The following is a 27,124-nucleotide window of genomic DNA, read 5'->3' on the forward strand; positions in this document are numbered from 1 at the left end:
TATTCACTTTGGTACCTGATTCCCATGGAATCGATTTCTAGAAATTTCACATTTTCACATTTGCATTTGACAAATTTCTCTGGGACAATATTCATTCATTCATCCATTTATTCATTCATCCAACTAGTATACTTCCTGAGCATCTACTGAATACTAGTGTGTAGCCAGGCAGTAAATAAGTAAAATACACAAACATGGGTCTTGCATACAAAAAGCTACATTAGGAGACACACTTTAAGCAAATTACATGGCTGGATTTGAACCAACTCAAAAAATTCAGATTATTAAATCTAAGACCTGGAGGTTATGATCTATAGTACTCTCCCTGTCTGCACACCATCTCATTATCAAGAGCCCTTTATCCCTTCCTCTGTTGATGGACATGTAGGTTGTTTCCTACATCTTGGCTACCATGAACAGTACTAAAATGGACACAGGAACACTAATACCACTGTGATATCTTCAATTCTTTTGGATAAATGCCTACAAGTGGGAATGCTAGATCATATGACAATTCTGTGTTTAATTTTTGAAGAACCGAGGGCAGTCCTGTGATGGCAGAGGAATAGGACAGGGAGACCACTTTCTCCCCCACAAATTCATCGAAAGAACATTTGAACACTGAGCAAATTGCACAAAACAACTTCTGAATGCTGGAAGAGGACATCAGGCACCCAGAAAGGCAGCCCATTATCTTCAAATAGAGATAGGACAAAATATAAAAGATAAAAAGAGAGACAAAAGAGTTAGAGATGGAGACCCGTCCTGGGAAGGGAGTCTTAAAAGAGGAGAAGTTTCCAAACACCAGGAAACCCTCTCACCAGCAGGTCTGTGGGGAGTTTTGGAACCTCAAACGACAACATAATGGGGAGGAAAAATAAATAAATAAATAAATCAGTTCAGTTCAGTAACTCAGTCATGTCCGACTCTTTGTGACCCCATGAACCGCAGCATGCCAGGCCTCCCTGTCCATCAACAATTCCCGGAGTTAACCCAAACTCATGTCCATCAGGTCAGTGATACCATCCAGCCATCTCATGCTCTGTCGTCCCCTTCTCCTCCTGCCCCCAATCCCTCCCAGCATCACGGTCTTTTCAAATGAGTCAACTCTTCACATCAGGTGGCCAAAGTATTGGAGTTTCAGCTTCAACATCAGTCCTTCCAATGAACACCCAGGACTGATCTCCTTTAGGATGGACTGGATGGATCTCCTTGCAGTCCAAGGGACTCTCAAGAGTCTTCTCCAGCACCACAGTTCAAAAGCATCAATTCTTCAGTGTTCAGCTTTCTTCACAGTCCAACTCTCACATCCATGCATGACCACTGGAAAAACCATAGCCTTGACTAGACGGACCTTTGTTGGCAAAGTAATGTCTCTGCTTTTTAATATGCTGTCTAGGTTGGTCATAACTTTCCTTCCAAGGAGTAAGTGTCTTAATTTCATGGCTGCAGTCACAATCTGCAGTGATTTTGGAGCCCAAAAAGATAGAGTCTGACACAGTTTCCACTCTTTCTCCATCTTTTTGCCATGAAGTGATGGGACTGGATGCCATGATCTTAGATTTCTGAATGTTAAGCTTTAAGCCAACTTATTCACTCTCCTCTTTCACTTTCATCAAGAGGCTCTTTAGTTCTTCGCTTTCTGCCATAAGGGTCGTGTCATCTGCATATCTGAGGTTATTGATATTTCTCCCGGCAATCTTAACTCCAGCTGTGCTTCATCCAGCCCAGCGCTTCTCATGATGTACTCTGTACATAGGTTAAATAAGCAGGGTGACAATATACAGCCTTGACATACTCCTTTCCCGATTTGGAACCAATCTGCTGTTCCATGTCCAGTTCTAACGCTTGCTTCCTGACCTGCATACAGATTTCTCTGGAGGCAGGTCAGGTGGTCTGGTGTTCCCATCTTTTTCAGAATTTTCCACAGTTTGTGGTGATCGACACGGTCAAAAGCTTGGCATAGTCAATAAAGCAGAAATAGATATTTTTTCTGGAACTCTCTTGCTTTTTTGATGATCCAGCGGATGTTGGCAATTTGATCTCTGGTTCCTCTGCCTTTTTTAAATCCAGCTTGAACATCTGGAAATTCATGTTTCATGCACTGTTGAAGCCTGGCTTGGAGAATTTTGAGCATTACTTTCCTAGTGTGTGAGATGAGTGCAATTGTGCAGTATTTAGAGCATTCTTTGGCATTACCTTTCTTTGGGATTGGAATGAAAACTGACATTTTCCAGTGTGGCCACTGCTGGGTTTTTCCAAATTTGCTGGCATTTTGAGTGCCACACTTTCACAGCATCATCCTTTAGGATTTGAAATAGCTCAACTGGAATTCCATCACTTTCGTTAGCTTTGTTCACAGTGATGCTTCCTAAGACCCACTTAACTTTGCATTCCAGGATGTCTGGCTCTAGCTGAGTGATCACATCATCGTGATTATCTGGGTCATGAAGATCTTTTTTGAATAGTTCTTCTGTGTATTCTTGCCACCTCTTCTTAATATCTTCTGCTTCTGTTAGGTCCCTACCATTTCTGTCCTTTATTGTGCCCATCTTTGCATGAAATGTTCCCTTGGTATCTCTAATTTTCTTGTGGAGATTTCTAGTCTTTCCTATTCTATTGTTTTCCTCTATTTCCTTGCAGTGATAACTAGGAAGGCTGTCTTATCTCTCCTTGGTATACTTTGGAACTCTGCATTCAAATGGGTATATCTTTCCTTTTCTCCTTTGCCTTTAGTTTCTCTTCTTTTCTCAGCTATTTGTAATGCCTCTTCAGACAGCCATTTTGCCTTTTTGCATTTGTTTTTCTTGGGGATGGTCTTGATCCCTGCCTCCTGTACAATGTCATGAATTTCTGTCCATAATTCTTCAGGCACTCTATGAGATCTAATCCCTTGAATCTATTTCTCCATGCCAGTGTGTAATCATAAAGGATTTGATTTAGGTCATATTTGAATGGTTTAGTGGTTTTCCCTACTTTCTTCAATTCAGTCTGAATTTGGCAATAAGGAGTTCATGATCTGAGCCATAGTCAGCTCCTGGTCTTGATTTTGCTGACCGTATAGAGCTTCTCCATCTTTGGCTTCAAAGAATATAATCAATCTGATTTCAGTATTGACCATTTGGCGATGCCCATATGTAGAGTCTTCTCTTGTATTGTTGGAAGAGGGTGTTTGCCATGACCAGTGCATTCTCTTGGCAAACCTCTATTAGCCTTTGCCCTGCTTCATTCTGTACACCAAGGCCAAATTTGCCTGTTATTCCAGGTGTTTCTTGACTTCCTACTTTTGCATTTCAGTCCCCTATAATGAAAAGGACATTTTTTTAGGGTGTTAGTTCTAGAAGGTCTTGTAGGTCTTTACAGAACCATTCAACTTCAGCTTCTTCAGCATTACTGGTCAGGTCATAGACTTGGATTACTGTGATATTGAATGGTTTGCCTTGGAAATGAACAGAGATCATTCTGTGGTTTTTAGATTGTATCCAACTACTGCATTTTGGACTCTTTTGTTGACTATGATGGCTACTCCATTTCTTCTAAGGGATTCTTACCCACAGTAGTAGATATAATGGTCATCTGAGTAAAATTCACCCATTCCAGTCCATTTTAGTTAGCTGATTCCTAAAATGTCGTCATTCATGCTTGCCATCTCCTGTTTGACCAGTTCCAATTTGCCTTGATTCATGAACCTAACATTTCAGGTTCCTATGCAATATTGCTCTTTACAGCATCAGACTTTACTTCTGTCACCAGTCATATCTGCAACTGGTTGTTGTTTTTGCTTTGGCTCCGTCTCTTCATTGTTTCTGGAGTTATTTCTCCACTGATCTCCAGTAGCATTTTGGGCACCTACAGACCTGGGGAGTTCATCTTTCAGTGTCCTATCTTTTTGCCTTTTCATACTCTTCATGGGGTTCTCAAGGCAAGAATACTAAAGTGGTTTTCCATTCCCTTCTCCAGTGAACCACGTGTTGTCAGAACTCTCTTCCATGACCCATCCATCTTGGGTGGCCCTAAACAGCATGGCTCATAGTTTCATTGAGTTAGACAAGGCTGTGGTCCATGTCATCAGATTGATAAGGACTTCCCTGGTGGCTCAGACGGTAAAGCATCTGCCTACAATGTGGGAGACCCGGGTTCAATCCCTGGGTGGAGAAGATCCCCTGGAGAAGGAAATGGCAATCCACTCCAGTACTATTGCCTGGAAAATCCCATAGGCAGAAGAGCCTGGTAGGCTACAGTCCATGGGGTCACAAAGAGTCGGACACAACTGAGTGACTTCACTTCACTTCACTTCACCCTCTGATGGATAAGGATAAGAGGCTTATGGAAGCTTCCTGATGGAAGAGACAGACTGAGGGGGAAACTGGATCTTGTTCTGATAGGCGGGGCCTTGCTAAGTAAATCTTTAATCCAATGTTCTGTTGATGGGTGGGGCTGTGTTCCCCCCCTGTTTTTCACCTGGGGCCAAACTATGGTGGAGGTAATGAAGTTAATGGCGACCTCCTTCAAAAGGTCCCATTCAGACACTGCTACACTCAGTGCCCCCCACCCTGCAGCAGGCCACCGCCGACCCACACCTCTGCTGGAGAGTCCTGGACACTCACAGGCAAGTCTGGGTCAGTCTCTTGCGGGGTCACTTTCATTATATGATGTATCAAAGTAGTCAAATTCGTAGAGTCAAGCTGTAGAATGGTGGTTTCCCAGAAAGGGAGAAGTTATTAATCAGTGGGCATAAAGCTTTGGTCAACAAATTGAAATAGTTACAAATTAAATTTTAAATATGATTTTTTAATTTAGTTTTAAAATAAAATAAATCACTTTTATTGAAGGCACCTCACCCCCTCCTAGTTATTCTCTCAAATGTATTCGGAGATACCAGACTATTGAGACAGACGTGGATAAGTCTCTCCAGTGCCAAGAAAATAACATCTAGTGAGTCCAAAGACCTGGGATCCATCACATATAATAAAGCATACTTTCACTGCTCCCTCTCACCTTCCCCATGCTTACACTTCACTCAGGCATCCTGGCCCCCCTTTCAGTGCTCCCAAAGACTCGTGTTCTCTGTTGCCACTGGGACTTCTCATGTATGCACACACAAACACACACATACAGAAAGAGGGGGGACCAATATACAATACTCATCATGAAAATACTTCCTCAATGACTAAATGAAGGAAGTGGAGTTGTTCTCATTACATTGGGATAGAGTGTCCAGAGTATCCCCTGTTATGGTTCTGAGAAATCTCCTAAGAGCACAATGGGATAGGCACCAGGATGAAAGTAAAAGTGAAGTCATTCAGTCGTGTCCGACTCTTGGTGATCCCATGGACTGTAGCTTGCCAGGCTCCTCCATCCATGGAATTTCTCCAGGCAAGAATACTTGAGTGGGTTGCCATTTCCTTCTCCAGGAGATCATCCCAACCCAGGGATCGAATCCAGGTTTCCCACACTGCAGGCAGAAATCTGAGAGCACAATAGGATAGACACCAGGATAGGCACTATGATCCACCAGACTTATCCTGCAATGGATTTGTTAAAAGGAAGAGGAAAAAGCTAAGTACTTACACTGAATATCAGCAAAGAAATCCATGTAGTTCATCTCATTTCATTTTCATCCATTCACATTTCCCCAGAAGAGAAAAGAGGAGAGAGAATATGAGCCCATGTGAAGGATGCATGGTGACCCTAGGACCCATCCTCTTTTCAGTTGGATCATTCACATTGCATCAGTGGTGTGCATTGTGTGAAGTAAGATGATATTCCAAAGCTACGGCCCCTCCTTGGTCCTCCGATTTCTATCTGCCCATGCCCTGTTCCTTGCCACCACAAATCTAATCAGTGCCTATTTGAAGATCAAGGGAAAAACTTAAGGATGCACAGAAGATTTTCAAGAGATCAGACTTGAGAGCCTGAAATCCTTACCAGTTTAACCCTATCCCAGAAAGAATTCTTTCTCTGGATATTCAAAGAAGCACCAGTGATGAAATTGTGCTCTAAAGACACCTCGAGCCAACTACATTACTTCTGAGTGGAGGCAGCCTGGTCAGAGGTTAGAATGGTGGGGAAAAAAATGTGTTTTCATTTGTGTTTCAGTCTCCAGTACTGCTTTAGTAGCTGAAGATCAGAAACTAAAAGTGGACGGGCAGGCATTATCTGAGGTTGAGCTTTTTATAATGGTGAATGTTTGGAAAGGGCAAAATCAGATAGTTAGCGCAAGCCAGGGTCTTAAAGATACTGCCTTACATTCAGACATCTTTCCCCTGAGAATAACTTAGGGACAGTGCTGAAAAATGCTCATGTTTTTTATAGTAATCTTCCTGGCTGCCCTCAAGAGCATTTTATAAAGTGTTTTATATGTACTGGAAATCAGAAGTGGGATTCTGAGTGCAGTGTTGGATACATTAAAAGCAGTGATCACTCCATTAATAGGCCTCGCTCACGAGTATGACCTGTCTACCCTACCGTCTAGGTTAGGTTCCAAAAGCAGGAGTAGTCTTGGCAGTACATGGCTTTATTCTTTCAGGCACCTGACGTACTCCAGCTAAGAGACAATATCATCTCCGGTTCTGACCCTCTTTTGAAATAGATGTTACTGTAATATTGGATTTCCCTCATTACATAACATAACCCTTTTATTTATTCATCAGCAACTTTTTTTTTTTTCTTCTCTCCATTTATACCCACACTTTTCCACCTAATGTCCCAAACCTAAGAGACACTGTGCTGGCAGCAATAGTAGTTTAGCAAGTAATAGAAAGCAATAGCAGGCAGCAACACTCTTGTTCACACAGAGTAACATTACATAGGTTACAAAGATGCAACTAGTGGGCTATTTTTACGGCCAGGCTGAATTACTGTTAGTCCCAATTTGACAGATGGGATGAAGGCACAGCCTGCCCCTTCAGGTCCTTAGGAATTGTGTCTAAAGATCAGACACATGTGTATTGCTGAGACTACTCCTCTCCTGGAACCTGACCAGATTGAATAGAAACGTGCAGACCTGAGTGGCTTCATCCTGGGAGACATTTTCATAAGACGTGATGAAGGATTGGAGAGTTATTAATGACTGAGTGAGAATCTAGGAAGGTGTCACTATCTTGACTTACAGGATTGTTAGGCGGTAAGGGGTCATCCTTGTTTCCAGACCTTGTGTGATAGCTGCAGCCCTGGTCCTGTGACCATAGCACCAAGTAAGGAGAAAAAAAAAACTGCAGTGATACAGGGAAGGATGTACACACACCTTCCTCACACCGTCTTCCCCAGATCCACTAGGAAGATGGAAATCTCTCCAGTGGAGACCATCCTTTAGCCCCACTCCTATTCATGTTGAGTGTGAGTACACACTCATGAAGGCCTGTAACCCAGCCTTTCATGCCTTGATTTCTCCATTTTAGACAACCAACGTTTCAACTGCCCATTCCCATTCTCCACCAAACTATTACTCTCCGAGATCTCTCTGCCCATCACTGGACATTATCAGCTATAAGGTGATGTCCTTGCTCTGAAGAAATGACGCTCTGCAGTCCAAACTGGTGCACCATCTTCTGGTTCTTTTAGGGCACTCAGAGCATCTGCATCTGCCACCTGTAAGCCCCATCGAGGGTCTCTGTCTATTGCTGGCAGGACTCATTAGCAGCCTCCAGGGCCACCAGCCACAGTCTGACCGTAGAGCCATCTGCAGTCTCTGTCTGCTGCTGGCACACACAACAGTCCTTATTGGCAAGTTCTGCCTCAGAGGCTGCAAGAGGACTATGTCTAGATTCAGTCTGTCTGTCTGCACATTGCTGCCAACCCCTGGTGTCCACTTATCTCATGGACCCAGGCAGCTGCCTTAAGTGAGCACATGGGAATATCTGCTTGAGAATTCCAATCACCTTCCCAACCTGAAGGGGTGCTTCTGATGGGCCTCAACTTTCCTACTTTGATGTAGCCCTCCGATTTCCGCAGGGCTGTGTCTCACACAGACAATCATGTAATAGGCCAGGTTTCTACCACCCTTCTGCTTGACCACAGGGCCAGACCACTGGCCACTGCCTAGGAGTCAGTAAAGAGCCAAACACAGGGGCTTTTTTTTTTTTTTTCTTTACCACTTTTCAGTTCTTCCATCACTGCTGGGAAAATAGCATGCAATTCAGCCCACTGAGATGACTGATTTTGTTTTACCTTCTTCTATTGGAGTGGAGGCCTCTGAAACAGGATGTCATCCATTCACCATGGAACTGCAGTCCACAAACCGAACAGCTCTCTGTCAAGAGCTCTTTACTGGGCACTATCCAAGTGCTGATAGAATTTGGCAGCTCCTCCCTCAGTTCCAGAGTCAGTCCTGGCAGAGGCTCCCTGCTACTGAAACTCCCCTCCTTGCATTCCCCAGGCAGCAGATTCCCCGGGTTAAGGGCTCAGTCCTACAATATTGCCTTCCCACCACTTCAGATGCCAGTTTCAAGCCCAAGTTATCACCCTCACTTCTGACCAATCAGCTACAGACTGAAGGTCCCAGTGATTCACCACCACTCCAGCCCCCACAGGTTCAACTAATTTACTAAAGCAGCTCACAGAATTCAGAGAAAACATGTTACTTACAAGACCCTCAGTTGATCATAAAATGATATAACTCAGGCACAGCCAGATGAGAGGGAAGCTGAGGGCAAGGCCTGGGGAATGGAAGCAGGGTTTCCATGACTTCTCCAGGTGCCCCCCTCACCTCCATGTAGTCACCACCCCAGAAGCTCTCCGACCCTGTCTTTTCAGGTTTTTATGGAGACTTCTTTGTATTCATATGATGGGCTAAATTACTGACCACTGGTAACTGAACTCAATCTACAACCCATCACTGTTTCCCAGAGGTGGGGGAGAAAGGACTGAAAGTTGCAACCCTCTAATCACTTGGTTAAGGCTCCTGGCAAGAAGCCTCCTACACCTAAGGGCTTTCCAAGAGCTACCTCATTAACATAACAGACAACACCTTTATGGCTCTTCAGTTCAGTTCAGTGGCTCAGTCGTGTCCGACTGTTTGCAACCCCATGGACTGCAGCACACCAGGCCTCCCTGTCCATCACCAACTCCCAGAGTTTACTCAAAATTATGTCCATTGAGTTAGTGATGCCATTCAACCATCTTATCCTCTGTCATCTCCTTCTCCTCCCACCTTCAATCTTTCCCAATCACATTTATTTTCAAATGAGTCAGTTCTTTGCATCAGGTGGCCAAAGTATTGGAGTTTCAGCATCAATCTTTCCAATGAATATTCAGGACTGATTTGCTTTAGGATTGACTTATTGGATCTCCTTGCTGTCCAAGGGACTCTTAAGAACCTTCTCCATCAATTTTTATGGCTCTTATCACCGGACATTCCAAGGGTTTTAGAATCTGAGAGCCAGGATCCATGAACAAAGACTATATATGAGATTCAGGAGGGAGGGGACATGGGTGTACCTATGGCTGATTCTTGTTGATGTATGACAGAAAACCACAAAATTCTGTAAAGCAATTATCTTTCCATTAAAAAAAATGTTTTTAAGGCTATATATGAGAAATATATTTTGGCCCCCGATGCTGGGAAAGATTGAAGGCAGGAGGAGAAGGGGACGACAGAGAATGAGATGGTTAGATGGCATCACCAACTCAATGGACATGAGCTTGAGCAAGCTCCTGGAGATGGTGAAGGACAGGGAAGCCTGGCGTGCTGCAGTCCATGTGGTCACAAAGAGTCAGACATGACTGAGCGACTGAACAACAACAACAACAACAATATTTTGGTTACCTGAATGACCAAATGTATATTTCTTATAAATCACAATATCACATCTGCTACCCAGAAGCCCCTGTATCCTCTACAGATCATCACTGTCCCAGATGTTGTGGTGACTCAAGGATGAAAGCGCAGATAAAACTAAGGAGGGTCTTGGAATGCAAGAATGGAAAAACCAGAGACCCTTATTGTCCTTCCCTCCCCCATGTTGTAACTATTAACGGATTTCAGGTACTCCTGAGCAGTATGACCTGTCTCCCCTCCTACCCCATAGGGAGAAGGTATTTGTCATACTCTTCCCCACCTAGTATACATGCCTCATCCAGTCAGCAAATGACCTGCAAGACCCCTATCCCATTCCTTGTACCCTGGGTATAAAGTTGGACTAAGGAGCCCTGTTCAACGTTGGTTCTCCCTTGAGCTGGCCCGCTGTTCTAATAGCGTCTCCCATTCTAATAAACTTTATTTCCCTCTCATTCTGTCTCATGTCTGGAAATTATTTTCCAGCCTGCGCCTGGACCATGACAGATGTCACTATCCTAAATTGTACAGTAACTAGTTCCCTGTTTTTCTATGTGATTTAACCACATATATATGCAGTACCAATTCTTTCAGTATAGTTTTCCATGGTTTTGAATTTTCTATAAATGAAATCACCATGTGTTTCTTTTGGTCTTGCTTTTTTTTTCACTCAGCATAATGTTATAAGATTCATCTATGCCATATTTTGCTGTATTTAATTTGGTTTTTATTAATATTCCACAGTTTACCTACACAATCTATTGATGGCCATTTGGTTTGTTTCTAGTTTTTCACAATTGGGAATCATGTTACCATGATTATGAGCATGTGTGGATTTAGGGAATATACATAGTAATAGACTTTCTGAGTGATAGTTGTACTTCATTTTCTACTTCTTAGAAAATGTCAAATTATTTTCCAAAGTAGTCCCATCAGTTTTTATTCTCACTAAAAGTGATATCTCATCTCCTTTGGTTTGAAGTCAGGATTTTCTCATAGCCTACCACATGGGCCTGGCCTCCTAAGTATTCTCTTGTGTTCCTAGTTGGCTAAGAATTTTTATCATAAAAGAATGTTGAATTTATCACATGGTTTATCTGCATCTATTGAGATGATCATGTGATTTCCCCCCTTTAATTTACTGATGTAGTGAATGACACTGTTTGAGTTTCTAATGGTGATCTTGTATTCCTGGGATATAGCCTACTTTGTCATGATGATTTATCCTATTTATATGTTGCTGAATTCTATTTGTTAATATTTGGTTAAAGTTTTTATATCTATCACAATGAATGAGGTCACCCTCCATTTTCCCTTTCTTTTAATGTTTTTGTCCATCAGAATTAAGCTGGCCTCATGAAGTAAGTCTGGGACTATTCACTCATTTTGTGTTCTCTGGAAGGTTTTGTGCAAAACTGGATTTTTTTCTTGCTTGAATATTTGGTAGGACTTGCCAGTGAAGCCATCTGGGCCTGGAGTTTTCTTTGTGGGAAGGCTCCTGAATAGTGATTCAATTCTTTGGTTTCTAACTCTTGTCAAATGAATTTGGGTATGTTATGTTTTCTAGGAATTCATCCATTTTATCTAAATTTTCTAACTTATCAACATCCTATTCCTCATAATAATGTATTATTCTTTTAAGTATCTGAGGCATATTTAGTGACATCTTTTTCATAGCCAATCATATTTATTTTACAGGACAGGTATAAAAAGATATATGATTTCCATTTGTTAAAAAAAAAAAAAAACACTTATTCTGATAACTGAATTCTTTCTAAATTTATCTTACTTTTATTTATTTTTACAATACATCATACTTTTAAATATTTTGATACTTGTTTCAATTCTAAGGGTAAGTGTTTTTGAAGTTACTAAAATCCAGTGATTCTCCCAAGTAAAATGGGAAATGATAAGCAATTTATCACGTTTCATGGGATTACTTGAAATAATATTTTTTAATTTATTTTTTGCCAATCATTGTTTTTCATGCTGTTTTCCCAGTCTTCTTTTCAACCTTCTGTTCCCTCCTACAAATTTTTCTCTGGTCACCAACCTATGAACATATCACACTCTATTCAACTCTGGTCCATGCTTCTGCCCTTCCTGTTACCTGGAAGGCTTTTCCTCACCTATCTCCATCTAGCAGAGTCCTAACCATCCTTACATAGGCAACTAACCCTGAAATGAGAGAATTTCACTCTCCTTCCTACAGTCCCTGTATCCTCCTCAAAGGACAGCTGATGTAGTATGCTCTCGACATGACTTCAGAGAGACAGCGTGATACAGAGAGGTAGAATGGGAGGATGGAAATGAGCAGGAGGAACGTGGAGATTTGGGAGATGTTCCCAGTCCTTAACAGAACTACAGAAAAATTCCATCTTTCCTAGATTTTTTTCCTCTGCAGGTATCTCAAGGCAATCTTCCTCTGGGAGAACACTGTCTCCCCATGATACTGATGTAAGGATTTGAAGGCACCAGTTATTTGTTCTCATAGTACCTGAACATCTTGTTGTTTTGGAAAGTTTTGATGCACAAGCAATATCAACATCTGTTTCAAGGATCTCTGCTGGAATTGCAGCTTCACACAGCCAAATTGCCTATGCTTCCATCAAGGAAATGGCTATTTATTTTATGCAGCCATCTGGGCTCTAACTAGGATGTTTTGTCATTTGTGGTCTTGTTTTCTGGCTTTTTCTTTTAAGGATAAAAATTTGATGACTTCATAAGCAATTTCATATATATACGTATATACATAAAATCAAACATAAATGGTGCCCAAGTTCTTTACCATGTCACTGTGGTGATAACTATTCCAGTCCAGCATCCTCTCTTCCCTTCCCCTCCCCCAACTGCTGTTATTTGGCTCTCCAGCATTTACACTTTGGTGGAAAACAAGTTAATAAACTCCACAGGGCCCATATGCAATTGTCTAAAGACTTTCCACGGGACTGACTTCCTCTGAAAAGAGGCAGGCTATTTGGAGACTCAACATGCTACCAAATGGTATTCTCCCCTACCTTCCTACCTCCCAACAATCTATCAAGGAAATGGTTTGTCTTATCACTTTAACAAGCATTCTCATAATCTCAAACATTGGAAACATTTCTTCATCTTTTATGGTGGCTTCTCAAGAGGAATATCACAAATGACTTGTGGTCTAGAGCAACAGTCTCCAACCTTTTTGGCGCCAGGGACCAATTTTGTGGAAGACAATTTTTCCCCAGACTGGGGTAGGGGGAGATGATTTCAGAATGATTCAAGTGCATTAAATTTATTGTGCACACACTTTATTTCTGATCTAATGCCACCACTGATCTGATGGGAGGTACCGGTCTGTGACCCAGACGTTGGGAACCCTTGGTCTAGACTGTAGTTTCAGTGACTACCACTGTAGGGAAAACTAGGGGGTGGAGTGAGTGATCTGAAAACAACCAATTTATCTATTAAAATGCTATATCCTCCTTTTATTGAACTCAATTTACTCAGGATCATGACTTTTATGAAGTCTTCCAAGAATTCTTATTTGAAAAATAAAAATACATGATACTCCCATTGACAACACATTGCTTCTCATATTCCTGGCAATCTCACTTACTCAGAATGGAGCCATAAATAGGAAGAACTTTGAGAGACCTATAAGCTGCCCAAATAAATGTTGCAGAGTTCACACTCCAAAGCTTATAGACTATTCATAGAAGAGTACTTCAGCCACACTCTACTGTGTGTAACGTACTCTTACATTACACAATTATATCTGGTTTTCCAGCCCATTGCAGATTAGGATCAGCCAATTAGAATGGAAAGAGGAGCTACCAAGGGAGAGATAGAAATATTATCAATAGAAAACACGAAACTAAAAATTCACAGCAGTTCTAGGGCATTAGAATTGGGCACAAAGCTCTTTACACCTCCATACCCATGAGAGCACACTGTGTTACAAGTCAGTGCAATCATCAATGTTCAGAACGATAACTTGGAGTCACCAAAAGAATGCATTATATTCAGGATTCTCTCTGTAGGAGAGCAGAGAGTGTGAAATATATTTTAGGAAGATTGCCATCCAAAATGATTAACATTTTAAAAGGTAAATTTCAGCAATAGAGAATGGATTATTGAAGTCACCTTCTACCTAGTCTTCTGTGTCCAGTCTCTCCTCCCAGCCCCCAACTACCCACCTCCATCAAGTCATTCTTTGGGTTACTACAAGATTAATTTTCCTAAAATAATTTGCTGTGCTAAGTCACTTCAGTCATGGCCGACTCTTTGCGACCCCATGGACTGTAGCCCACCAGGCTCCTCTGTCCACAGAATTCTCCAGGCAAAAATACTGGAGTGGGTTGCCATTTCCTCCTCCAGGGGATCTTCCTGGCCCAGGGATCGAACCCAGGTCTCCTGTGGCTCCTGCATTGGAGGTGAATTTTTTACCACTGAGCCACCAGGGAAGCCTTCCTAAAGCAATAGCTCTAATCAAATCACTTCCACATTCAGGAATCACTAATGCTTCCTCTCCACCAATAAAATCAACAAAATAAAACATCAACTTATCATTTAAACACCTTCCACAGTGCACCCCAATCTACCTTTCCAGCTTTATCTGCCACGATTCCTTCCAAATATACTGCTCTCCAGCTCAGTAGTTCTCAAAGTGTGGTCTTTGGACCAGCAGCACCTGGGAAAGTATTAAAAATGCACATTACTGGAGCCCACCACAGAACCACTGAGTCAAATACTCTAGGAGTGGAGCCCAGAAAACTGGGTTTTAAGAAGTCTTTCAGGGGGTCCTACTGCAACTCAAGTTTATGAAGCACTAATCTAACCTAGCTGAACTAGCTGTTACATAATGATACTTCTGCCTCTGTGGTTCCCTAATGATGTTTCCTTCGGAATTTCTCTTGCCTTTTCCCCCTTATAAACTCCTACATATTCTTTTTTAATATAAATGTATTTATTTTAAATTGGAGGCTAATTACTTTACAATACTGTATTGGTTTTGCCAAACATTGACATGAATCCCCCACAGGTGTACATGTGTTTCCCATCCTGAACCCCCTCCCACCTCCCTCCCCATCCCCTCCCTCTGGGTCATGCCAGTGGACCAGCCCCAAGCACCCTGTATCATGCATCGAACCTGGACTGGTGATTCATTTCACATATGATAATATACATATTTCAATGCCATTTTCCCAAATCATCCCACCCTCGCCCTCTCCCACAGAGTCCAAAAGACTGTATAGAACAGTCTTTTAAACGCCTACATATTCTTGAAACATATGTCTAATGATATATCCTTTCAGTTCAGTTCAGTTGCTCGGCCATGTTCGACTCTTTGCAACCTCATGGACTGCAGCATGCCAGGCTTCTCTGTCCATCACCAACTAACGGAGCTTACTCAAACTCAAATGTCCATCTAGTCAGTGATGCCATCCAACCATCTCATCCTGTGTTGTCCCCTTCTCCTCCTGCCTTCAATCTTTCCCAGCATCAGGGTCTTTTCCAATGAGTCAGTTCTTCGTATCAGGTGGTCAAAGTATTGGAGTTTCAGTTTCAGCATCAGTCCTTCCAATGAATTCTCAAGACTGATTTCCTTTAGGACTGACTAGTTTGATCTCCTAGCAGTCCAAGAGACTCTCATATCCTTTAAGGAGTATCCTATATTCTACCCAATTAGATGCAAATTCTTTCTTCTACAAACCCTCACAAAAATTTACTTGCAATCCATTCAATTCACTTATTCATTTTTTTCATTCATTCAACTGATAATTCACTGAAGTTGGCTATGTGCCAGGCACAGGGCTCAGGGGTACAGATACAACTAAAGAGAAAATTACACCATAGTATTCCGTGCTAGTAAGTATGAGAACATAAAAAGGGGACAACTCTCCCAGACATGGAGGCTTGATAATACTTCTTACAAAAAGTGTCATCTGAGCTGAGTATGAGAAAGATAAGTAGAAGTAATCAGCAAGGAAAATATTTTTAAAATAATATGCAACAGCTAATCAAGACCTGTTTTAAGTAAAAATTCATACATGATATAGAGTCAAGTTGAGTTGTGTGAGTAAATATCATTACGAGAATGTCAAGGTTTTTTGGGGACCTTTTCTTCCATCCAAGAGCAACTTTTATTTCAAAGGTATAGCCAACTCAATTATCTCCAATGGATGCCAGTCATCTAGCTGGTGTCTTGGAGAGTCCCATTTCCTAAAATCTCTAAAGATTAACTCACAGGTGGTTTCTTTCTAAATTCTGCAGCCAGCATTCCTACCTCAAGCCAGCATAAACTATTGCTATAACAATATTTTATTGCTGTTTTGACCACCAAAGTCCCCAACAGGTTCCTCACCAACCTCTCCATCAAATGTCAAATCTCTCATTAAAAGTGTCAAAACTACCACAGAAGTTAACCACTGTTCTAATGCTACACCAGACAATTGACCTTCATCTACAGAGTCTCACGAACTTAAAAGGATCTCTCTTGTCAATTAGGCAAACAACAGTCTTGGGTTACTCCAAGGTTACATGACCCTCAGGCAGTCAAGGGTCAGAGACTTTTGAGACCTGGTGTTTGAAGTGACTCCTGGGAGGAAGAAAGCTATTTTCCAGTTCACTGGAGGCTCCCTTCAGAGTGGGGTGCAAGTCATGAAGATGCGATCTCAAATTGCCTAATCTGCTCAGATATCCTGAGCTCATCCCCCTGAGGTGGCTGTAGACTCAGTGCCACTGACATGATAATCAACAGACAGGAGTCCAACATCAGATCCAAATGCTACCTTCTAACCAAATACTTGGGTGTCAAAGAGGTATGGATGGAAAATTACTTTGTCGTAAAAGCAAGGAGACTATACAGTGCTGGAAAAAAAAGAAAAAACAACACTAAACTTGAAACCGAGTGCCCCTAAAAGCAAGTCCCTTTGCCGAGTTTATGATTGTGAAACCCTTCTCTATTCAGGGGCTTCTCTGGTGGCTCAGCTGATAAAGAATCTGCCTTCAATGCAGGAGACCTTGGTTCGATCCCTGGGTTGGGAAGATCCCCTGGAGAAGGGAACAGCTACCCACTCCAGTATTCTGGCCTGGAGAATTCTATGGACTATATAGTCCATGGGGTGGCAAAGAGTCAGACACAAATGAAAGACTTTCACTCACTTCTCTATCCAGGGGGTTTCCCAGGTGGCTCAGTGGTAAAGAATCTGCCTGCCAATGCAGGAGACACAAGAGACATGGGTTCGATCTCTGGATGGGGAAGATTCCCTGGAGGAGGAAATGGCAACCTATTCCAGTGTTCTTGCCTGAAAAATTACATGGACAGAGGAGCCTCAGTCCAGGGGGTTGCAAAGAGTTGGACATGACTGAGCGACTGAGCACAATCTGTATCCAAAGCATTATTCCTTTTCTTATCCTAATCTGTTTCTTTCAAGATTGAGGAGTATCTAAGAAAAGGGGGGACTGAAACCTTATACAAGCTCCCATGTCCCTGTATTTTGAAGTAGAAGGCTCTTACTTTAGTCTCCCAGGCCTCTCCTGAGTCTCAGAAAGCTGTCTAATGAGTAGGAAGTGTGAAGATGTATTGTTCTGTAGGTGTTCTGTGGGTTGACTGCAATATGTCTAGATGGGGATTTTGTTTTATTGCTTAGAATTCATTTTGGCTTACTGGATCTGAGGATTGGTTTCTCTCAGCAATTTTGGAAAATTTTCAGCAGTTAATTCTTTAATATTGCTTTTTACTTTATTATCTCCAACAAAAGCACCAATTACATTAAGCCTCTCATTTAGTCCTCCATGTCTTTGGTATAGCTTTCATGTTTCCCGTCTCTGTATTTCTGAACTATATTATGGAGGACTTCTTCACGTCTATCTTACAATTCATGAGTTTGTTTTCTAACTGTGTTTAATCTTCTAATATAGTCACTGAATTTTTAATTCCAATTATTTTAAGATGATTTTATAACATTCTTTTTGTACTTTTTTGTATTCTTTACGTTATTTATAATTAGAAATTTTCCTTTATAACAAAACATTTCTAATTGTTTAAAAATTTTGAATGATGAATGAGGAAGTAACTTTGGGGACTATCTAGTATAACTATTTCATTTTACATGTAAGAAAATGAAACTGAGATCCGATAACACACTATTTCAAGGTCACACAGTAAGTTAGGGCAAAACCAGACTTGAATTCAACTCTTCTGACCCGCAATTCCAGGTTCACTCCACTGCACTCCAATTCTGAAACAATGCTCCTTATACAGAGAAATGGTACTGCCACCTCCCCAAACTGTACATTTTTCTTTTGTTTTTTTTTTTCTTTTCTATTTCATAATAGTTTGTTGAGATAAATCATCTGTTTTAATCCTTAAGTTCTAAGGTCCCCTTTGACTGATTTCACTTTTGCATTCATACTATCATTTCTGAGATAACATGAAATGATATCTCAGAAAAGAGATCAGTTAAAATGTCCTCCATGTCATCACTTCAACTAGAAATTTCTATGTAAGACATCAAATTAAGCATTCTAAAGTTTGTTCCACTCTCATAGACCTACCACACTCTGCAGTTTACAAAGCATTCTCACATTCACTACTTCTGGGATCCTCACCAATCCTGAAGCAGGTACTCAGAGGTTGTTGTTTCCCTAGAGGTGGATTCTCTGTACTAATGAATCAAATATCCCTCTCTTACACTTCACTTTGTTTTTGTGATTTTTTTTATTACTTTTTCAAGAGGAGAACCCAAACAGTGTAATCTTGAGCCACATAAAACCTGGATCTGACCTTGATAACCTCCAGACAGCAACTGAGGCTAAGTGAAATTAAGTGATTTCACCAAGATATAATGGCCATTAAATTATGTGTATAGAGCAAGACCAATTAATTATTCTGAAGTGAGTGTTTTTTCATAGGCTGTCATGGCAAAACATCCTGAACTGGACCACATTTCCACATAGTTGTTAACTGAGCTAAGATGACTTGCTGGTAGAATATTCTGAAATATTCCCTGGTGTTTTTCCACATTCACATATCCCTGCACTACACAAGCCCAAACTTCTGGAGCATTCCACACACACTGCCTTCGAGTTAGTACTGTCACTGCAGAGAGGTAGAGAAGAGAGACGCGAGTGGTCCCCTCTTGAATTTCAGCTTTTGAAGCCCATGGCAGACATACCTGTAAGGAGACAGTCTGGCAGGAGTTCCCTGTACTACCACAGCATAGGAACCATACGGATTAGTGCCAGAACAGTACAGATTACAAAGGGGTGAAATTAAACCCTGTGATAACCAGAAATGGTGTGTGTGAGAGAGAGAGGAGGATATCCCCTTATTCCCGAGAGAAAGTATGAGCTGGTGGGCCCAAAAGAATCATATCGTTGTGAGGAGGGGACAATGCTGGATAAAGTAGCATGCACCATACAATGGGAGGCCATGGGGACAGTCTCAGAGGATGCTCCATGGAGGTGACAGTGGACAAAAATCATAGGGGATGATGGACCTCACGGGAACAGCTGGCATGACCCATGCCATAAAGTTTCATAAACCCCCTATAACCTAGGGGCTTCCCTTGTGGCTCAGCTGGTAAAGAATCTGCCTCCAATGCGGAGACCTGGGTTTGATCCCTGGGTTAGGAAGATCCCCTGGAGAAAAGAACAGCTACCCACTCCAGTATTCTGGCCTGGAGAATTCCATGGACTGTATAGTCCATGGGGGTCGCAAAAAGTCAGACACAACTGACGGACTTTCACTTTCACTTTCATAACCTAGAAGGCAGTCAAGGGGAGGGAATGGGAAGAAGGATCCTGATGTGAGCAAAGACCTAAAAGTAACTGACATTGCACTTTGCACCATCTAGCAAATTCAGGACTTGAGAAAGAAGCCAAATTCACTTAGAAAAATAGTAAACCAAGTCGAGAAACTGAGTTGTGTGCACTATGAAATTTGTATCCACTATATGAGTATTTTTCAGCAAACATTACTATATTGGCAGAAGGTGTGATTTAGTAGAAAAGACTTCTACTTAGAATGAGAGTGTGTATCTTTAAGTCCCAGCTCTGCCAGTTACTAACTCTGTGATCTTGAGCAAGTAACTTAACCTCTCTGAAACTCAGTTTTCTCTTTTTTTTAAATGTATTTATTTTAATTGGAGGCTAATTACTTTACAATATTGTAGTGGTTTTGCCTTACATTGACATGAATAAGCCACAGGTGTATGTGTATTCCCTATCCTGAACCCCGCCCCCACCTCCCTCCCCATTGCATCCCTCAGGGTCATCCCAGTGCATCAGCCCTGAGCACCCTGTCTCATGCATTGAACCTGCACTGGTGATCTGTTTCACATATGATAATATACATGTTCAATGCTATTCTCTCAAATCATCCCACCATCGCCTTCCCCCACAGAGTCCAAAAGACTGTTCTATACATCTGTGTCTCTTTTGCTGTCTCGCATACAAGGTTATCATTACCATCTTTATAAATCCCATATATATGCGTAGTATACTGTACTGGTGTTTTTCTTTCTGGCTTACTTCATTCTGTATAATAGGCTCCAGTTTCATCCACCTCATTAGAACTGATTCAAATGTACTCTTTTTAATGGCTGAGTAATATTCCATTGTGTATATATACCACAGCTTTCTTATCCATTCATCTGCTGATGGGCATCTAGGTTGCTTCCATGTCCTGGCTATTATAAACAGTGCTGCGATGAACATTGGGGTACACGTGTCTCTTTCAGTTCTGGTTTCCTCAATGTGTATGCCCAGCAGTGGGATTGCTGGGTCCTATGGCACTGTCACAGCCGCCCATGTCCGAGGTAGGGGGCAGAAACCAGGAGAACCCCATGCCCGAGGGGCAGCGGCCGAGAGGAGCTGCCCCACATCCGAGGTCAGGGGTGGCGGCTGAGAGGAGCTGCCCCATGTCCAAGGAGCGGTGGCTGTGTGGGCGCCGGAGGGCCTAGAGGAGCTATTCCACGTTCAAGGTCGGGAGGGACGGCCGTGAGGAGATACCGCTCGTCCAAGGTAAGGAGCAGTGGCTGCACTTTGTTGGAGCAGCTGTGAAGAGATACCCCACGTCCAAGGTAAGAGAAACCCAAGTAAGACGGTAGGTGTTGCAAGAGGGCATCAGAGGGCAGACACACTGGAAATATTCTCTTAAGCTGTGTTAATGAAACTATGTATTTGCTTGGAAACCTGCCTATCTTCAAGATTCATGTCAATTGTTTTATGGCCCAGGATGACTCACCTCATGCCAGTGCTATCTCAAAATGCATGTTGTGGGTGAGGGGTCTGGTGTGGCTCTCTCAGTTTTGAGGCATTTCTTGTCTCTATGCTATAAATTAGTAAGGGGGCACTCTTTCTGCCCCCTTCTGATGTCTATGTTGGAAGTTTTCTCTATCTCTTATATACTTTAATAAAACTTTATTACACAAAAGCTCTGAGTGATCAAGCCTCGTCAGTGGCTGCAGATCGAATTCCTCTCCTCTGGAGGCCAAGAATCCTGGCATCATTCAAGGCTCGTAGCAACAACCTTTCACTTGCCTCTTTAGTTTCTGGCAGTCGCAGGTGTTCTGGGGCTTGAGGCTGCACTCCTTGATCTCTTCAGTCTCCATGCCTCCCGTGTCATGTGGCATTCTCCTCTATATCCCTGTGTCCAAACTACCCTCTTTCTGTAAGGATGTCAGTAATTCTGGGCTAGGGGAACATATGACTTCAACCTAACTTAAGTAACTACATCTGCAAGGACCCTATTCCCAACTGAGGTCACACTCTGAGGTGTCTGGGATTAGGGCACCAACATATCTTCTGAGGGGACACAATTAACCCCCAACACCCTGTAAGGTAACGTATTCACAGGTTCTGGACATCTTTGTCGGGGTGGAGCATTCTACCTACTGCATCCAGGTTCTCCAGGTCGCTCCACTCACCCACAATGGGGAGACCTCTAGGCCTTGCAGGAGAGGTAAGGGCGAGCCAGCATTGGAGAAGGAACCGGCAACCCACTCCAGTGTTCTTGCCTGGAGAATCCCAGGGACGGGGAAGCCTGGTGGGCTGCCGTCTCTGGGGTTGCACAGAGACGGACACGACTGAAGAGACTTAGCAGCAGCAGCAGCAGCCTTCTTTATGGTCCAATTCTCACCATACATGACTTCTGGAAAAACCATAGCTTTGAGGCTCAGTTACATCATCTAAAAACAGATCCTAAGATCTCCATCTCCTAAGGGTAGTTTTCATAACTCCACGAGGCAAGTCTGTGAAGTGCCTGGCCCATCGAAAGCACAAATGAAATGGGAGCTGTTATCATGTGTCCCCACATCCCAATTTTTGAGGAAAAAAAGTAAGACTGTGCTCCATATAATTACTCCCACTGCTACTTCTATTCCACTTTGAAACAATAGATTTGTCTGTGTGCCCAGGTGGCCGTGCCAAGGCAGAGGAGGAGTTAAATTAAGAGGCCACATGCCAGGTAGGGGCAGGAGAGACCTAGCAGGCCGCTGAGAGACTGTTCCAAACCCCTGCCTGGAAACATCTTCCCTGTGATGTGACTTTGTTAACACACCAACCTTAGCAGGAAGGTTGTATTTGTTTGCTAGAGCTGCCATCAAAACAGGTACCACAAAACAGCTTAAACAGGAGAAATGGATCATCTCACACATCTGGAGGGCAGAGTCCCAGACCAAGGTGTCAGCAGGGCACTTTCTCGCAGCTTCTCATGCTGTTGGCAGTCCCTGTGTTCACTCCAACCTCTGCCTCCCTCCTCACATGGCCTTCTTCTGTGGCTCTCTGTCTTCTTATAAGGGCATTGGTCATTGATTAGGGCCCACCTTATACCACTATAACCTCATCTTAACTAATTACATCTGCAGCAACCTTATTTCCAAGTAAAGTCACATACTGAAGTACTAAGGGTTGGGACCTCAACATCTTTTGGGGGTGACTCAGTTCAACTTAGAACAGAGGTGAATTAGGCCACGTTTGGTACAAAAATCCAAAACACAGCCTGCTGAAAAGGCTTTACTATGTCACACCAGAATATCTCAACCTGGGCGATTCTGATCCCTGGGAGACACTTGGCAGTGTCTGGAGACAGTTCTGTTCTCCCGTTTGGTGGAGCAAAAGTTCTGTAAGGTGCTACTGGCATCTAGTGAGGAAGGGCCAGGGATGCTGCCAAACCTGCTAGAGTGCACAAAGAGAAGTATGGGCCCCTGGTGCCCAAGCTGAGACCCTTTGTGCTACAGGATCCAAACTGCATCTGTCTCCACTACTCTCCCCATCAGAAGAGTGTCCCACTCTACCCAACCTGCTCCCCAAGACCTGTCCCCTCTCTCTCTCAGGAGCCATTGTTGGCCTTTTGACTTCCAGTGCTGTTTATTCCCCTCCCCTCCAGACTTGCCTATTTGAGGCAGGGTCTTCAAATTGATGATTTCAAAGGTTTCTCCTCTGCCATGCTGCTTGGCTCCTGCCTGCCTGCTGAGCCAACAGATGAAGTTGTGAGGGCTGCTGGCCTCCCTGCATCTAATCCTGAACCTCGACAACAGCAGGGAAGGTGGCAAATGTTGAATAGCTGTTGTTGGCAAAGAAGCACAGCAGTGGCCAGACCCACTGATGCCACTGCGTGTGCAAAAGCTGCTTTAGCAAATTTCTCCTCATGATCAAATTTGCAACCGGGACAAAGGTCTCTGCTGTGTGTGGGTTCTGGGCACAGGGAAACACAGAGCTCCTTTTTAATTCTTTGCTGGTTAATTACTTTGGATAATTGGCTGAGATCTATTCCACTTCTGTGATTAATATTGATAAATTCACCTGATCTGTGAAATGCAATGGGGGATGAACTTATGTGGCAGTAAAATATAAAGCAGAAAATTTCCACATGAGTATGGTTTTATCTAAAGTAAAATGGCTTCTGCACTGATTAGGCTCTGGTCAGCAAAGCATAATAAACTACTCGCCCGTTTGCTAGATTACATTAATTAATTAATGATTGGGTAATACTTGCAAACTATAAAGGGCTGATTAACAGCGAATAATCTTACAATTAGGCACAAATGTGATTTTTGTTACCTCCTGATAGAGTCTTTGGGTTTCTATTCTTGTCTTTTAACATTATTATGTTTGTTAATCAAATAGCAATGTGTCAGAATTCAGTAATCCATCCTTTCAAATCCTAGCCATAAACATCAGATAGTCACATAACCTTGTATTTAATTTGGGAGGAAAATGTCATCTCAAAATTTAGCATTTGGGCCCTAGCTACCTGTTGTTTGAATCGGTTTGGATTTGGGATTGAGGAGTTGGCAGAGGTTCCTACTGTTCTTCTATTTTCAGATCAGCTGTGCAATCAAGGGCAAGCAGTCACCCTTGCTCAAACAGCAAGTCGGCCAGTGTCTGTTACTGTTTCCACGGTGAAGTATTCTTCCCCAGCACCCTCTGTTAGTTCCCTTTGCCCACAGCTCCCTCGTGTGATTTGTCACTATAATTGTAAAGCAACCACAATGAACAAATATAGCTCTTTTTGTTTGAGAAATGCCAAGCCTCCGTTTTAAACTACTCATCTCATAAACTCTTTGGATCCTCATCTCCATCGGAAAGCATGAAATATGATAGAGTATGAATTCATTTAGAAAGTACAAGCACCTCTTTTGGGGGTTATATTTTGCTTTGGGGACAAGACAGTCAAATCTGCTGTCTTATGGAAGTCTGGCACTTGAGAAAGTGACTCTAAGCCAAGCTAAAGAGAAGGCGAAGTCTATATTCCTCAACTTTTATCTGAGTGTCAACTAGGGGTCAACACAGGGCCTGGGGTCCTGAATCCCTTTGATTTATCTTTTTAGTTCAGTTCAGTTCAGTTCAGTCGCTCAGTCATGTCTGACTCTTTGTGACCCCATGGACTGTAGCACGCCAGGCTTCCCTGTCCATCACCAACTAACGGTGCTTACTCAAACTCATTTCCATCGAGTCAGTGATGCCACCCAACCATCTCATCCTCTGTCATCCCCTTCTTCTCCCACCTTCAATCCCTCCCAGCATTAGGGTCTTTTCCAGTGAGTAAGTTCTTCGCATCAGGTGGCCAAAGTATTGGAATTTCAGTCTCATCAACAGTCCTTCCAATGAACATTCAAGACTGATTTCCTTTAGGATTGATTGGTTTGATCTCCTTGCAGTCCAAGGGACTGTCAAGAGTATTCACTGACACCACAGTTCAAACGCATCAATTCTTCAGCGTTCAGCTTTCTTTATAGTTCAACTTTCACATCCATGAGCTTGCCTAGTAGCTCAGTTGGTAAAGAATCTGCCTGCAATGCAGTAGACCCCGGTTCAGTTCCTGGTTTGGGAAGATCCCCTGGAGAAGGGATAGGGCTCAGCTGGTAAAGAATATGAATGCAATGCAGGAGACCTGGGTTCAATCCCTGGGTTGGGAGATCCCCTGGAAAGGGAAAGGCTACCCACTCCAGGATTCTGGCCTGGAGAATTCCATGGACTGTATAGTTCCTGGGGTTGCAAAGAGTCCAACATGACTGAGTGACTTTCACTTTCACTCACAACCATACATGACTACTGGAAAAACCATAGCTTTGACTACATAGACTTTTGCCAGCAAAGTCATGTGTCTGCTTTTTATGATGCTGTCTAGGTTGGTCATAACTTTTCTGCCAAGGAGTAAGCATCTTTTAATTTCATGGCTACAGTCACCAACTGCAGTGATTTCGGAGCCCCCCAAAATAATGTCTGTCACTGTTTCCATTGATTCCCCATCTATTTGCCATGAAGTGATGGGTGCTATGATTTTAGTTTTTTGAAAGTTGAGTTTTAAGCCAGCATTTTCACTCCCTTCTTATCACTTTCATCAAGAGGCTCTTTAGTTCTTCTTCACTTTCTGCCATAAGGGTGCTGTCATCTGCGTATCTGAGGTTATTGATATTTCTCCTGGCAATCTTGATTCCAGCCTGTGCTTCATCCATCCTGGCATTTTTCATGATATACTCTGCATATAACTTAAATAAGCAGGGTGACTATATACAGCCTTGATGTACTCCTTTCCCAATTTGGAACCAATTTTCCGTGTCCAGTTCTAACTGTTGTTTCCTGACCTGCATACAGATTTATCAGGAGGAGAAGGTGGTTTGGTAGTCCCATCGCTGTCGAAATTTTCCAGCTTGTTGTGACCTACACAGTCAAAGGTTTGGCATAATCAATAAGGCAGAAGTAGATGTTTTCCTGGTATTCTCTTGCTTTTTTGATGATCCAACAGATGTTGACAATCTAATCTCTGGTTCCTCTGCCTTTTCTAAATCCATCTTGTACATCTGGAAGTTCCTGGTTCATGTACTTTGAAGCCTGGCTTGGAGAATTTGGAGCATCACTTTACTAGCATGTGAGATGAGTGTAATTGTGTGGTAGTTTGAACATTCTTTGGCATTGTCTTTCTTTGGGATTGGAATGAAAACTGACCTTTTCCAGTGTGGCTACTGCTGAGATTTTCAAAATTTGCTGGCATATTGAGTGCAGCACATTCTCAGCATCATCTTTTAGAATTTGAAATAGCTGAATTGGAATTCCATCACCTCCACTAGCTTTGTTCACAGTGATGTTTCCTAAGGCCCACCTGACTTTGCATTCCAGGATGTCTGGTTCTAGGTGAGTGATCACACCATCATAGTTATCTGTGTCATGAAGATTTTTTTGTATAGTTCCTCAGTGTATTCTTGCTACCTCTTCTTAATATCTTCTGCTTCTGTTAGGTCCCTACCATTTCTGTCCTTTATTGAGCCCATCTTTGCATGAAATGTTCCCTTGGTATCTCTTATTTTCTTGAAGAGATCTCTAGTCTTTCCATTTCTATTGTTTTCCTCTATTTCTTTGCACAGATCACTGAAGAAGGCTTTCTTATCTCTCCTTGCTATTCTTTGGAACTCTGCATTTAAATAGGTATATCTTTCTTTTTTTCCTGTGCCTTTAGCTTCTCTTCTTTTCTCAGCTATTTGTAAGGCCTCCTCAGACAACCGTTTTGCCTTTTTGCATTTCTTTTTCTTGGGGGTGGTCTTGATCACTGCCTCCTGAACAGTGTCATGACTTTCCGTCCATAGTTCTTCAGGCACTCTATCAGATCTAATCCCTTGAATTTATTTGTCACTTCCACCGTATAATCATAAGGGATTTGATTTAGGTCATACCTGAGAAAACCACTAGACCATTCAGGTATGACCTAAATCAAATCCCTTACGATTATACAATGGAAGTGAGAAATATATTTAAGGGACTAGATAGATAGATAGAGTGCCTGATGAACTATGGATGGTGATTCTTGACACTGTACAGGAGAGAGGGATCAAAACCATCTGCAAGAAAAAGAAATCTGAAAACGGC

This window comes from Bos indicus x Bos taurus, chromosome X, assembly GCF_003369695.1.
Source record: "Bos indicus x Bos taurus breed Angus x Brahman F1 hybrid chromosome X, Bos_hybrid_MaternalHap_v2.0, whole genome shotgun sequence".
NCBI lineage: Eukaryota > Metazoa > Chordata > Mammalia > Artiodactyla > Bovidae > Bos > Bos indicus x Bos taurus.